At 46.9% G+C, this 16758-nt stretch overlaps 1 protein-coding gene across 1 annotated transcript in view; it reads right to left on the reverse strand.

The window, feature by feature from the left end:
• LOC125944260 (uncharacterized) overlaps window positions 1-16758 on the reverse strand; it is a 42199-nt gene that overhangs the window by 1213 nt on the left and 24228 nt on the right. The window lies entirely within an intron of this gene.

Raw genomic sequence — 16758 nt, forward strand, 5'->3', positions numbered from 1 at the left:
AATACGTGATTCTGCTACCATAAATGTGTCGTTTATAAAGCATTGGTAAACAACTAAATGTGGAGGGAATGAAAATGCTGAGAGCATGCTAAGACACTGCGAGGACAACTTAAGCCAACGGCCTTTGCAACAATCGTAAAAATGTTCCACAAGATTCTGAGAATCACACGGGCTTTTCACGTTTTCTTTGACACTAAAGCTTTCCGTTCGTAGCAATGAAAAGTAGATGAAATCCATTGCATAATTCCTTCTTAAGTCAACATTTCTTGTAAACTAACCGGCTTAAAATATGTCTTCACAGAATCTGCCTTGTTGTACTTATATGAAAGTTTGATTACTGACGAACAGAAGTTATTTAATGACTATCACACACATCCGACAGTGCGAATCTTGTGTCACCTAAGCATAGACTCATTATGTAAAATTCCATGTTTTTACATATAATGAAATCCCTCCATGAAACACGCTTTGTTCTAAAGGTGAAAGCTTATCACTTTTATTTTGTTGTTTCCCAAAATATTGCAAGACTCGCCTGTGACAAGTACTACTATTCCACATGCTCCGGCTTAATTGAAGAGGTGGGCAGTACATACAAAAAATACCGAAATGTTAGTAACTTATTAAACTTCGGTAATGATGAAGTTCTACGAATATTTTTAGTACCTCAATTCGTGTGCCTAATTTTGTTGTGTAATGTAAACTGGCTAGCAAAGAAAAACATGGCCATTTGAAAGAAACCCCCGCACATTATTAACTCTCCGAAATGTTTTACCCGTTCGATAAATCTAAGCAAAGTGATGTTAAAAAATAATAAGTCTAAGTACAAATATTTGTAAAACTTGAAGAAATGCTAAAGAAAGGAGGTTAACAATAGAAGATGCTGAACATTCTGGCTCGGGCACTTCTACACACAAAGTCATTATGAGAGAGAACCTTGGTAATGTAGCGACAATGAATACTGCAGTACGTTGCAGTAACGTAGTCCACATATCACAGTTCAAATAAACACTCTCTGCACTGCCACAATAAATCTAATAAAATTAATAATGAACACTGAAGAGCTGCAACGAAGTTTACTTGCCAATAAATTTAGTGATTACTTTGTGCAGCGATGCAAACAGCCTAAAAATCAAGCAAGTAAAATATTTGCGTGACCTGATGGCCTCCTTTCTGATTCTCATATTTAACATTTGCCTTGAGAACGCAGTATTGTCTCAAAAGACGCAGCTGTCGAAATTTTTAGTTTTTCACAAGGAGGGAGGCAATAACGATCTTGGAAACTGCCGGCCGATGTTGATAATGCCTACTTTTCAAGGTCTTCGAGAAAGTGGAGCTAACCCGTATGCGCCTTTTTTGTAGAAAACATGCAATATATACAATCAACATAATTCAGTTTACCAAGACGTCTATCCACAGAACTGGCATTGCTAGAACAATAATCAGTCATATTAAAATAAATCGAGCATACCGAACCTATGCTTGGGATTTCCATACATTTTACAACAGCTTTCGACCACCTTAACCATATATTACTCTTAAAAATCTAGCAATCTATGGTTTCTGAAGGGAAAACTTGACATACTTGCAAAGCTAAGTAGCAGCCAACAATATTTGGATATAGATTGATATTCATCTAATATTAGACGAATTTTATCTGTAGTCCTTGAAGGCAGCATTCTCAATACTTACCTTTAAAAAAACACCCGGAGCCCTTCCACTACTGTGAAGATGGAAGCCAGCGAAGGTGTGACTATGGTGGGTCTGCTATAGTGAATACTGCTATATCGAATTTATATATTGTTGCGTAAAAAGACACAAGACGGGAGAATTTATAGTGTATTACACTGAGATACACAGTAGCCAAGATGGTGGACAGCCCGCGCATCAGACAGACCCGTCTTCTTTGTTGTCTGTTCCAGGCAGAATGTCTCTCTCGGGTTGTTGTAAATTCGTAGCATCGTTATCCCCGGTGATAGGAGCGCCATCTCGGTGCACTTCAAGCATTGTCGTTAGAGGGCAGTATGCTTTCAGTCTGCTGACAGGAACTATGTTACTGGGAGCGATCGCAGGCGGCAAAGTCGGAGAGATTGGAACAATCTCGAAGGTGACGTCCGTTACCTGGCGGACGATCCGGTAAGGGCCCGTGTACCGAGGTGACAATTTCTCAGACAAGCCAACACAACGGAATTGACACCACGGGAATTAGTTCTCCTGTCGTCCATTCCGTCGTGTTGGCTGTCATAAAGGCGCTTCTGGGTCGTTTGCGAGGCCGACAGTCTAGAGCGGGTGGTCTGACGCGCGTGATCGGCACGAACGATGGCATCGCGTGCATATTATTTGCATCGTGCATCGAGCGTGCATCGCGTGCGGCGCAGTAGCTGCCGGAAGTAGGGTGTCCAGTAGTAACGTTATTTCACGACCAAAACGCATATAAAAGGGTGAATAACCGGCGGTATTGTGACGCGATGAATTGTAGGTGAAGGTCACGTAAGGTAGCGCCAGGTCCCAGTCTCCGTGGTCAGATGAAACACATTGAGAGTATGTCCGTGAGGGTGCGATTTAAGCGCTCGATGAAGCTAGTTGTTTGCGGATGGTAGGCAGTGGTCAACTTGTGGCTGCGTCGAGGAGGAGCGCAAAATGTCCTCGATTACTCAGGACAAGAATGCGCGGCCTCGATCTGTGAGCAATAGCCGAGGGGCGCCATGGTGCAGAATAACATCGTTGAGCAAAAAATCAGCAACGTCAGATGCAGTGCTGGTGGGGAGCGCTCGAGTGATTGCATACCTGGTCGCATAATCGATAGCAATGGTGACCCACTTGTTGCCGGATCTTGACTCAGGAAAAGGACTGAGAAGGTCTAAACCAACATGGATGAATGGTTTGGTCGGGATGGAGAGTGGTGGAAGCAGTCTAGCAGGGGGTGCGGCAGGTCGTTTCCGACGTTGGCATTTATCGCAGAAGGCCACGTAACGTCGAACAGACCGGGCGAGACCGTGCGAAAAGAAGCGGCGCCGGCCACGGTCATACGTGCGAGATATACACCAAGGTGACCAGCAGTTGGTTCGTCGTGAAGCTCATGCAGGACCGTTGAACGCAGATGCTTAGGCACAACGAGAAGCAGCTCAGGGCCATCTGACTGGACCATACGACGATAAAGTCTGCCATTCACAAGGACGAACATGCGGAGTGACGCGTCGTTAGGGGAGGGTTCGAGACAGTCAATGAGCGATCGCAACGAAGCATCAAGGCAATGTTCGTCACCAATCTGGAGAAACTCTCGAGACACTGACATGCCGCAGGGGCTAGGCTCGATGTCTGATCCGTCTGGTTGGTCAAAAATATTACCATTATTGACTATATTGAGCGAATAAAGATACATATACACTCAAAGATCACGGTGTTCATCATTTATTTTGTAACCATGGTAACTATCACCTTGTGATCACTACGGTATACGGCAAGTGGTTTAACATATATAACCACCCAAATCCCTGCTGAGTCCAAGTGGCAACTGATGACGTCGCTAGGGAAATGGCTATGTCAAGAAAGAATGATACGCAGCTATTGGTTGGCAGACTATTACGCTTTATCACTGATGTTTCGACACGCATCGTCGTAGACTTGCGTTTGGGCAACAGCGTTCATCGTTCCGGTGCGTTGTGTTTGTCTCTTTAGGTCCCACGTGTGACAAGGGCAGTTAAGAGGCGCGTTACAGGTCCCCAAGCCCACAGGGGTATGTGCCATTGAGCTTGGACCATATCTGCACTGTCACCAGGATCGGCCAACTTTGTTCTACGCGTCGTTTTGTCCGCGGACGCGATCCGCCAGAACTTAGCCATATACAGCTTCGCTGTAATAACTACCTTGAAGACGTCGTACACATTGACATTGAACCAAAATTTAATATATTATAGATGCAGATGATACATTGCAATTTTCGACTCCAGCTGCCTCAAATCTAATTACTAGAGCTAGCACCACGCTCATACGGCTATATAAATTGTTACAGCGCAGCGCTTTTAATATTAGTATTTTTAATGGCAGATCAACAATAACGTGGACTTTAAAAAATGTCTGCAAAAAGAAAAAGGAAATACAAATATTAGCCCGTGCTTCTCAATTCGTCTTTATTTTTTATCGGCTCAGCAGTGGTCGGCACAAAACAATTGCCAGTGAGCATCCGCAATAACTTTTTCACAATATCTACAGGTTTCCTAGTTCTCCCTTTAGCGCACGTGATGGTCAGATTCTCACGTACATGCGCCAAAATTATTTTATTTATTAAAGACGATAGTCTTTCTTGAGCTACCTAAGCACGAAAAACTTTGTCTGTCTGTCTCTCACTCGATTCAACCTCCCGGCCAAAACCAACCAAGCTACTAGCACTGATGGCACGGGGTCATACGCGTCAACATTATACAGCGCAAAGGAAACCTCAGGCCTATTTGAGGCAAAATATATGTACATAACTGTTATTCGCAACGTGCATTTAACTAAGAATACACATAGGACTGGTTTTTACGTTAGTAAATGAAAAAAATGCGGCACCAAATCCGTAATTATATAAAAAAATGTCACAGTTTCGCCTTAAGGGCGAAGCAATGAATGCGATAGCAACACAGCAATGTCATACGAAGTAAGGTGAGCGGCTTTGGTAGCAATATGAATTGTAGTAAACATGAGCTGATTAAGTAAGCAGGTGTGCTGCGGCGTAAGTAGACCGACATGAAGAGAGACTCGATGACCACGAGAAGGCGCGTGTGAAATGGTGGTGTTGATGAGAAGCGCTTACCGTGGGCAGCGCGTGCGAAGGGACACACCTGTAGTGCTGCACTGCCGATCCGGGCAGCATTGCATGTGTAGCGTGCGTTGGAAAATGTGGCCCGACTATTACTAACTGAATGAACAAGCGTGGTGTGAGCGCGCACAAACAAACGAGCGCGCACAAACAAACATGAATAGATCACACTGAATGACTGCAGCCAACGACTGTCAAAACGCTGGCAGCGAGCGCATACGCCGCGCAGCGGGCGAAGGTACGTGCGGTCTATCGCTTCAACGGAAACTGATGCACGGCGCATAAAGGTCAGAGCCGTGTGGAGATAATAGACGGTGCGGACGAGCGACGAGCGCGGTTGTTGGCAGAGTAGAAGTGCGCCCCCCCCCCCCCCCCCCCCCGTGCTCCCTCCGGCGCTCGCTTCCCGCTTCCTTGCTTGCGCGTGGGTGATTGAGTGCGTTCGCTCTTCGTGATAGCGCGCGTCCCCGCACGCTTCCGCTCGGGCTTACGGCGCGCGGCGAAGATTTTATCTATAGGGAACCTCACGGCGACGGCGACGGCGACGACAGAAATTCGGTTGAAGTGTCCATATAATTGCTATCGCAATAAACTTAACCCGTTAAGAACGCGTTAGAAATGGTGTCGCAGAGACGCTACGCGTTAAAAACAAGCCGACTGACGCCGCGTCTCTCTAGGTGGCTTTAAGCAAACAGTAATAAAGGTTCCCAATAGGCGGCGCGAGAGCAGGGCGTACGCAGGAAATTTGAATTGAATTCAGCAAAACCTCCATTGCGTTCATCATGGGAGAAGTGAGAGGGGAGGGAAGAGCATGAGGGGTGGGAGGGGGGAGAAGATAGGGTGTTACGTATCAGGGGCGGCAGAAAATTATAGTCTTTCGACGTCATTAGCAGCGAAGCAAGCAGAAATTGTTTGAGCAAGCTCTCAAAATTTTTTGAGCAAGCTCTCAATAAAGAGAAAATTTCTTTTTCTACCATCCTGCAGTGGTGTTACCTGGATCGGTCGGTCGGTCATTTGGTTGACCGGTCGCTGGTCGTATTCTCACCGTGTAGGTTCCTCCTCACTCTTAAAAAAAAGCAGTGCGTGTGGCAGTGGTATGCAAACCTCGACCCCCCCAGCACTGCAGCACGATACTCTAACCATTAGGCCACAATCGCACGCATGCTTTTATCGTGTCCGCGCCAACTAGGCTATCAGATCATCGCCACGTCATGATTGGGATGATGATTTCCATACTATGGCACATACCATGGGGGGATTGGCCAAGAAGTGCGCGAGGCCTATCATGCCAACATCAAATAGCTCTTTGAGATGATCGCCGCGTGAGAATGACAATTATTATTTCTTATTTCCATACTTTGGCACATAGCTACAACAGCTGATTAGAAAAATCGGGTGGTACATATCGTGCCAACTCGTATAATCTTGTTATTAAATCACCCGATTCTTGTCTAATCCCCCATAGTGGGTATGAGCCACTCTTGGAGCAAGCAAGAAACGCCAACTATATTACATGATCGCCATGTGTTGATAATGATTATCATTTCCATACTAATGCACGTTCCCACTAGAGGCATTGGCGTTAAATTGACCGGTACGCTTAAAATGAATAAGAAATGAAGAAGTACAAGCCATTAAAAGAGTTGCGACATTGCGTACTACGGAAGACTGAGAGCATATGTGCGCGCTGGTTTCCTTTACGCCAAATACGCGGCGATTAAATGGGCAAACTTATAGTGTTTCATTAACCGGCTTCACGCAAGCTTCACTTTCCATAGCCTCCGAAATTATGATGGTCGTTTTTTTTTCAAATGCAATGTGTTATTGTGTTTGATGAGTACAAATACCATTCTCATTCCTGTTCTTCATTAGTAAACTTCCAAAATGCAGCGCGCTGCTGCCTTTCGTATTGAGATTACAGTGTGCCGTCCTTCCACAGCGATCAACCACACGGATTCCTGGGTTCTCGTCTGCAATACGAACACCATTTCTCGTCATTGCATTGGACGAGCGTCAAATACCTCGGACGCGTTGAGGCTTTGCAGATCATGTACGAAACACGAATCTTAGACCACAGATTTGACTTTGCCAGGAAGCTCGACAGCATTGTTGATATACTGCATCTCGGTTAGTTTTTGGACAGACATTTTTATAATTTATTTACAGTTGAGCCTCAATTTTACAAATGAGGTATTCAAGTTACGTCGGATGTAAGCGTGAGCAATCCAGGTAGACGCATTAAAGATACCGCGGATCCACAAAGAGACAGCTTTTCTGAACGTTCCCAACACTTTCAGTGTACAGTGCTTAGAAAACGTACTCAGCTGCTCATCAAAGGGAAACTAAGACTTCCACCCAAATGTAGCAATTTGCTACAATGGAAACCCAACCGGCTTTCAGCGGATTTCCGCTGAACTATTACATCAAACACTTGCCTTTGCTTCGAGTTGTCGACAAATTTGACTTCGCCCTGCCATCTGCTAGCCGCCTGGTTAGCTCAGATGGTAGAGCGGCTGCCCCGGAAAGGCGGTGGTCCCGGGTTCGAGTCCCGGACCAGGACGAATTTTTCTTCAACTGCGAGGCTTTCTTTCGAGGAACCCGGTTGGGTTTCCATTGTAGCAAATTGCTACATTTGGGTGGAAGTCTTAGTTTCCCTTTAATTACTTATCTCCACCTAGCGGATTTCCGCTGAACTATTGCATCAATCAGCTGCTCATCATACACGCATACCTGCCCGTCCCGAATTCTAGGTGGAATCCTAAGCAAACGGGAGGGACAGACTACGAATCATATAACACTTCGGCAACAATCAGTGCTAGCGCGGCGGAGGCGTCGTTACGATAACGAAAAAGACATTTTGAAGTGGCTCTAGGCAATCAATACGTTCAAGTACGAAATGATAGAGCAGAATGTACGTTACGCCCACAATAACTGGCCTTCAAAATTCCGAATTTAGCATAAAAGCATGCGACAAAAGCCCGAGGAATTTTGAGGCAGTGCCTAATCAGCGAACTGCAGAATCAGTTTAAGAAGTACCAGCTGACAAGCACAAGCAGAGGCGTAGCGGTAACTGATTGCCACGTCATGGTCTCGTGTTTGGTTTCACATCTCACCTTCCATTTTGTTACTGCTGGTCATTTTCTTCCTTTTCTTTTAATGCGTAAGCATTCAAAGAACAGATTACGAATTTTCCGGGTACTAAGTATCTATGTATCTATGTTTGCATCTAAGCGTTTTCCCGTCACTCGGTTCGAGTGGCTAGAGCATCGGGCTGTGTGTGCTCACGGAACAGGGTTCCAAACCAACCGTCAGCCCAGCTTGAGTCACTGTTGAGTCACCTTGAGTCAACTTCAGTCATTGCCACATATCTACACATGTGGCAATGTGTAGATATGTGCCACGCTTCAATCAGCCTTTTTCCTGCCGCCATGGGTCACTGTAGATGCGGTACTGGGTAAGTGTGGCTATTCAATGAACACATTTGATGCCAACTTGTGCCGCTCGGTATGTGCCTGTAGGTGTGTGCCATTCTACGTTTAAGAAAAAAAAATAATTTAAAAGTTTTAGATGCTGGGGGGAATCGAGCCTACGTCACATAGGTTCCTCAAGGACACCAACCCACTGGCCTAGCAGGCTGTGCCACAAATGCACTGAGTATATGCCGCTTTTCAAATGAACGGCATTGACGCCAACACTTTAGCGAACTGCACTATAAATGGACTAGGTGTGTGCCGCTCTTCAGTGAACCTCTTGCCAAATTGGCTCATTGTGTATGGGGCACACGCGTTGCCTTGGTGGCCACGCGCGAACTTCTCGGCAGTGCCACTAGGTGACGCAGTTTGTACAGAAAGAAGCGGGAGAGTGGAGTCCGGCTGCCGCATGACACATTTCTCAGCTTTCGCACTCATCGGCGTGCCATGCATTTCGGAGGCCATGCTCAGGCTTCGCGGTGCCACCGCTAGGTGGCCTCGAGTGTTCTTTAGGAAAGCACGAAAGTGGAGTCCCGCTCCAGTACAATACCTCATACATAACTCGTTTCGACGGTGGAAATACGTTGCGTCCCTATATTGATTCAATGCTAAACGCATTACCGTCGACAGTCATCGGGAGATGGGTTCTGCCGAATTTTCTTTTTTTTTCTGCCGGTATCTCTGACGCGGAGAAAACCTTTTGTTCATATAAATCTGGTAATAGTAAATGACAACAAGCAGCACGTCTCACAGGCACTTATTGCAGCGTCGCTCAGTGCACCGTCCAGTCATGTGTATAAGTACGTTTATTGTAGTGTTTCTAGACAACGCCCCTTCCGCTGTTTTAACAGCGGAGCTGTTTAAGCCGGCCATAAGTCCCGGATGCGTCGGAAAAAATTGTTGACCGATCCTGGTGGTAGTGCAGAGAGAGTCCAAGCGCCATGGCACATACCCCTGTAAACTAGCGAAGTTGAGCCTGGCTAAGTCTAGCTAAGCCAACGTTGAGCTGAGCATGGTTGGTACTTCTTAAGCTTAGTCAGTCATCTATAGCCAAACGATAGCTAATTGATAGCTAATAGATAATCGATCAATAATCAATAAAATTTGGAAAATGCTGCGGAAGACATTATAGTGCTTTGCCTAGCCCAAATATGCGGCCAATACCTTGCGATAGCCAATCAATACCTAATCGATAATCGATCAATAATTGATAAATTCCGCAAAATGCTAGGTATGACTTGGTAGTACTTACCCTAGCCCAAATACGTGGCGAATGCCTTGCGACAGCCAATCGATAGACAATGAATAGCTAATCAATAATCAATGAGTATTCAAGTAATTCCGGAAAATTCTGGCGATGACTTGGTAGTGCTTAGACTAGCCCAAAAGCCAGTACTAGCTAGCTGCCCATCAGCTCCGCTGTCTCTTTAGCACTGCGCCTCCAGTGCAAGCTACGCAATTTTTTTAAGTTGGGGGTGGTGGTGTCACGCTTGAAAAGTGGGCCGATCCTGGCGATTGTGCAGAAAGGTTCCAAGCTCAAGGGTTCCAAGCCCCTGTCGTGTGGGCCGATCCTGATGATAGTGCAGAGAGGGTCCAAACTCAATGGCACATACCAGGGACAAGAAAGACAGAAAAAAAGGAAGGAAGCAGGAAGGCAGACGGAAAGAAATAGAGAGAAAAAAAGGAAGAAATAACGTGCGGCGCACACCCGCATTGGATATGCTACACGCGTGATTACGTGACACGCGGATCACGTGACACGCGCGCGACCAGTAAGGCTCGTTTGGTGTGTCGCGAGGCCCTAAGGATATGGAAGAAAAGCGGGTTGGCGCGCACTCCTCCGGGCTTCCCTCACCTCAGATCAGTTTCGGCGAATAGATGGGAACGCCACGCGTGGTGCACTCTGCGAAGGAACAAGCGGCGTTTGATGAATTCTGGCGTGAACTCACTCGGGAAAGGGCTCGTCATCGACGTGCTGATTCTAGCGTAAGGGCTTCCCTAGCCGAGGCTCGCCGTCAGCGACGATCAGAGAATCCCGAGGCGACGCCTTCGGAACGTTACCCTGACGAAGGTCAGATACACACATGACAAGCTTCGCTTACCCCCATTTTCTTGACAGGGGAATGGCTGGTGATTTTTTTACATGTACCCTGTCGCGCATGTAGAAACGGCTCAATAAACTTACTTAACGGCGCAACCTGATGGTCCGATGGTTCGACGATAATTCGTGTGGGTCAGGCAGTCTGGTCGGTCAGTGGATAAATCGTCCCGACCAGACTAATTATCGTCGAACCATCTATTTCAGCAATCTACGACAGGCGTGCGGCCAATCGTTTGAACAAGGTTTCTGTACGGAAGCCGAAACGTCTTGAAGTTTTATAAACCGTTTCATTTGAACAGCGAAGCTGTTTAAGCCAGCCGTAATGTGTGGTGCGTAGCAAGAAACTACCAAGAAAATAAACTTTCTTGCCAAGGTGGGTTTCTAGCCGGCGTAACCCCGGTCCCAAGGCGAGCGTCATAACCACTAGGCTATACGGCCTCGCCTGCAGAGCATGCATTTTTGCGAACCATGTGATTGCGTTCAAGCGTCGTCGTCTTCGTGCACAGCTGGCGCGTTCGTACGCTCGTGCTCTGCGGGGTGAAGAAGAGGTTTTCCGCGCTTGTGAGTGAGAGAGAGAGAGACGCATTCACGGAGTGGCTCTGCTGGACCGCGGTGTCCGCATTGCAACGCGGTGTCGGCGTTGCAAACTGCGCTATGCAACGCGCACTGACGGCCGTAAGTCCGAGACGCGCGAAAAGAAATTATCATCATCATGAGATGAAAAGTTCGCGCGCACTTCCGGAAAATGCTGGGCTACGATCGTCTAGCTTCGCTGTTTCAAGCGTTGCGCGGCCGAGTGCAAGGTTTTTCACATCACTTATGTACAATCATGCACATCTCCCGCCCTACCTAGCTGATGCGACACACACGTTTGCCCTGACATAATCAAGTTCTTGTTGGTCGGCGTTTCTCTATTTTTCTTTTCATTATGGTCCGATGCGTATGGATGTCTGGCAACAGTAATGGCGCATTGTTTCTTGTCATTTTTCGTTGTAAGATGTAAGTGGGGAAAGAGCTCCGTCAGGTCAGGCAAACGGCCGCAGACAAAAGAGGAAATGAAGGGAAAAATATGTAGTGAATTGTTATCCAAACCGGTTACCCAGCGCAACCATCCGAGTTTTTACCGCAACGTTAACAAAACGGTGAGCTTGCGATTGCTTGTGAGCTTGTTATATTAACAACTGACTGCACACTCCTCAGGTTTCTGCCATATAATACTTCTTGATCTCGGCGTTTCTAGAAAACAATTATTGTGCGCTTTACCTACATTCTACTCTAACCTTTTATCTATAACGTACTGAACAAAAATAGGCACTGAAATTCGTTAGAAATGTAAGTCACCAGTCATGCCGGCCTTGATTACCATCAAAATGAGCTACTTCACGTATATACTATATCATGTTTGCACAGAACTCCATCTATGCATCACTTACTACTTTAAGTAGACGAAACAGCATCAAAGTAAATGAATGTATAAACAGACATGACTGAAAATGCCTTTAAACGAATGCATAACTACGTCTCATAAGACGCCGTTACTCGCGCTACCAATTTTTAAGTGTTTAGTATGATTAAAGCCGTCTCCACAAAAAGCGTCAGGAAAGAGCTGCGTTGAGTGATAAAGCAAACGGAACTACAAGGGTCTCTCGCACCTTTTCGTGAATGAAAACTAAAAGGGGCTTGAAGAGCGGTCAGCGCAGCTATCTGTCCGAAGAAGAGTTGCACTCCTCTGCTCTGGATAGTTATGGTGTCGTTAACTTATGGGTCAATGTTTTGGCTTCAGCAGCTTTGTAATTGTGAAATGCTGCAACATGGACGAATTTGCACCAATCACCGAAGTGAATCGGTAGCGGGGCGTAACTGTATCATTGACATATTTGCAAGAAGCACACGTTGTCATAGTTGACACGTTGACACGCTCTGGCTGTGCCCTGCCAGCGCGGGCACGGACTTTCCTGACCAGTCCTCCTGGGACTCAGCGCTCAGAAGCACAGAGCTCATCGCACAGCTCAAGTCTGTCCAGAGGGCCCGGGCCGTCGCCGAAGGACTCCGTCTACCGGCCCCGACCTGGGTGGAGCCACCGGAGTGATTGGCGGGGCCTCCGGCCCCGCTTTAATTCTTTCTCCTCAGGACCTCAATAAAGTTCGTACTCACTCACTCACTCGTAGTATTGCGTCGAGGGACACCAAGTTGAATGTGTGATTTTTTATTGCGATAGCAATTATATGGACACTTCAACCGGATTTCTGCCGTCGTCGTCGTCGTCGCCGTCGCCGTCAGGTTCCCTATAGAAAAAATCTGCGCCGCGCGCCGTATGCCCGAGCGGAAGCGTGCGGGGACGCGCGCTATCACGGAGAGCGCACGCACTCAATCTCCCACGCGCAAGCACGGAAGCAGGAAGCCAGCACCGGAGGGAGCGGGGGGGGGGGGGGGGGGGGGGCGGACTTCACTCCGCCAACAACCGCGCTCGTCGCTCGTCCGCACCGTCTCTTATCTCCACACGGCTCTGACCTTTATACGCCGTGCATTCGCCGCTCAGTTTCCGTTGAAGCGATAGACCGCACCCACTTTCGCCCGCTGCGGCGTATGCTTGCTGCCAGCGTTTTCACAGTCGTTGTCTGCAGTCATTCAGTGTGATCTATTCGTGTTTGTTTGTGAGCGCTCACACCACGCTTGTTCATTCAGTTAGTAATCGTCGGGCCACATTTTCCAACGCACGCTACACATGCAATGCTGCCCGGATCGGCAGTGCAGCGCTACAGGTGTGTCCCTTCGCACGCGCTGCCCACGGGAAGCGCTTCTCATAAACACCACCGTTTCACACGCGCCTTATCGTGGTCATCGAGTCTCTCTTCATGTCGGTCTACTTACGCCGCAGCACACCTGCTTACTTAATCAGCTCATGTTTACTACAATTCATATTGCTATCAAAGCCGCTCACCTTCGTATGACATTGCTGTGTCGCTATCGCATTCATTGCTTCGCCCTTAGGGCGAAACTGACATTTTTTTTTCATTTGTGAAAGCGCGCATCAACGCTACGCATGCAGGTGCGACTGTTGCTGCAGCAGTGGTGAGCATATGGGCCTCCAAGGGCTGCGCCGGCTCACGCAAGCTGCACCGTAAGACACACAATATGAGCGATGACGCGAGGGAAGTATGTATTTAGCAGTTCAGCGCGGTTATGCGCGACGTATCATAACGTGAAACATGCCAGAACCAACAAAATACGCTGGACGTGCTATGCGTTTTCATGAAAACACTGCCGGATACATCTCAAGTATATATAAAAAAAATGGAACAGGAGACTTCGGTCGTACTTTCAGCCGCAGCATTTTAGATATAACCCACTTATGTATTTTTTTTGTATTTTACGTAGAAGTTCAACATCCCCAAATCATTTTCATGGGTACATTGTATTTACAAATTCAACCTTGCGAGAGAAAATTCGCCATCACTGCCGATTTTACAAACACACCCCGAAGAAAAGAGGCGGAAAATAGAACTAAAATTCTCAGGCCGCTTCACTTTATTCTGCCAGGCGCGGACGTCGCTGACCACGTAAACTCTGATGCCAGAGTAGACAGAACGCAACAGAAAATCGCCCTCCATCACGAGGACGTTGTGAAACTTTTTTGCCGACGCTGAACGAGTGTCAGTAGGTGACGACATGGACGCAAACGTAGACCTTGTGCCAGCAGCTAGCGTGGGCGTGGACGATGTCGACCTCTTCAGGTGATATGCTGGTTTCAAGATGGACTAGACCGAAAGGACTAGGCCTTTAGCACTAGGCATTTAGGACTAGACATAAACTTCTAGACAAACTTTTATTAAATTTGTCACAGTCGCATGCACAACATAATTAATGGCCCGCAGGTCGATCACCAATCTTTAACAAAAAAGGCACAGTTTCGTCCGAAAGTCGAAGCATCGATTGCGACAGTAAATTAGCAGCGAGCTATACGAAGTAAGGATACGGCCTTTTACCGGCCGTATCGACTTGTAAACATTTGCTTGCTAGCTAAATTAACAAGCAAGTGTCAGTGTGCACAGCAAACATGAATGCACCACACTCGGTGATCGCGGACACTCGCTGTCAAAACGCTCGCGTGAGGAAACGCGGCAGCAGCAGCGAGCGAAGTGACCGTGGTGGTGTCTATCGCTTCACACAAGCACACAGCACGCACAAACCTACGAGCCGCCGACGCACGTAGACTGTGCCCCAACACAGATCGCTCTCAAGATTCGGCCGCGCGACTGCTCGCAGCTGCCACATACGCAGTTGCAGCCGGAGTAAAATGCCGCCCACTCCCACTCTCCATCCCCTCCCCCAATGCCTCGCAACGTTGGGTTTCTCGCGCGCGGTGACGGCGCACTTCCGAGGTGAGCCGCGTCAACCGTTCCCCTCGCCCGCTTTCACTCCGGCATACAGCCTAGGGCTCGCGGCGACGGTGTTATCGCCCTTGGACTTTATACGGAACCACATGGGGATGGCGACGGTGACGATGGCGGAGACGGCAGAAGTTCGCCTAGAGTTTCCATATACTTGCTAGCACAATAGAATTTAAACCAGAAAAAAAAAAAAAACGGATCAGTAAAACCGTCGCACACAAATGCTTCAGTGTAGCAATCCAGTCGACATAAAGACGTAACTATCAAGCATTCCAACAATGGAGAAACGACATTCATTAGCAAAAATATATAATTAGTTTAACCTCAAGACATTGAAATATTGTAGAACGTACCCTGATGGACTTTTTATTTAAAGTATTCTTCACCGATTCCTAGCACCATGTCACTATGGTCAGCAGCACACAGCACCCAACGTTCATTTATCCTAAAATTTATAAGGTTTGACAGAACGCTTTATAGGCAAAGCCATGCACTTGGAGATCATCGAAAAAACACGCCTAGTGTGCCACTATTCAATTTATAAATTGCTGTTTGTATACCACCGTTTTCTGCCTTTCATTCTTTGTTCGGAATAAACCCGCTTTAGTTTAAATTATAACTACCGGTCAATAACGCATCGCAGACCTTTAAACAGTTTCTTGTAGTGCCCATGCACTTTTCTATCTTTTTAAGCAGATAACCGTATGTACGAGTTCCGCACAATGAAACCAGCACCAAACAATGTTTAAGGAGACATTTTAGGTTGTATTCACGCTAGAATGTCTAAATCTAAAATCTAAGTATAGGATGTATTCATTGTACCAGTGACAAGAATGCGACGAATAACGCTCATCCCTTAAACTGTAACATGCGGCCAAAGCAGAGCTTCTCATATCTGTGTTTACAAGCCACATTTGTTTTTACTAGGGCGGTTTTTCTAAATAGAAATAAATCCGAATATTTGTAAAAACGAGCAGCGAGTGTCAACTCCAATATAGAATATTGGGATATTTTTAAAGGGACATATTATGTATTTTTAGCATTATGTATTGCAAAAAAGACACCTTCGAACACGGGAGGGTAGGATGAAACAGGGATCAACTCAGAGCGTTTATCTAGTGGCATGAGCTTCGAATAGCAGAGACTATCTGATTCGTATTCAGCACTCGCACGCTCCCTAGTAAGCACATAAAACTCGTACTAGTAGGGGCCAAATTTGGCTGCTTTCCGAACTAATGCAAGGTATTGGCGTTCAGAGATAAATAGGAAGCCCGCGCAGGTGCGCATTGTCCGCGTTGCAGATCGCTTTCAAGATAAGGCGACCGCACGGCCGCGCCGTAAGCAGCAGCCGCCGCAGTAGAACGCCACCCCCTCTCTCCCTCGCTTCCCCTCCGTGCATCGCGCGTCACACAATACGGTGCGCTTCCGTCCCGCCTTCCTCCATCGCGCGCGAGATTGAGCCGCGATCATCGGCGGACCCTCGCAAGCTTTCACTCGCACATACAGCGTATGTAATCGTGTTTGTACTTTATACGGAACATCACGGAGACGGCAGTGGTAGAAATGCGCTTCGAATGTCCATATAATTCCTATCGCAATTAAAGTACGCGGTGACACACCATAGGTTCGCGAAGAAGTTGCAGAAAATATGTGATCAGCAGGAATTTCAGCCCGACTCACTAGATTTTGACACTGCCTAAACACAAACAAAAAGACAAAGCAGTACCTAGCTGGAATATTCTATAGAGTGTAGCATATTAAAGATAAAAATGAATAATTCATGCAAAAACTTTAAACACTTTGGAGACCTGAAATTACAAGTGATAGTGCTGGACATGATCAGAGGGCCTCGTGTTGAATAGTATCACCCATGACGTAGTTGTCTTGCACTAACGACTTGAACTCGCTTTTCTGGCTTAGACTTCAATGAATAATGAGGTCACTTACGCCAACCGATAGCATTGTATAATATATGGACTACCCCTTCATGTGTTTCTGTAA

The sequence above is a fragment of the Dermacentor silvarum genome, chromosome 3 (genome assembly GCF_013339745.2).
Source record: "Dermacentor silvarum isolate Dsil-2018 chromosome 3, BIME_Dsil_1.4, whole genome shotgun sequence".
Lineage (NCBI taxonomy): Eukaryota > Metazoa > Arthropoda > Arachnida > Ixodida > Ixodidae > Dermacentor > Dermacentor silvarum.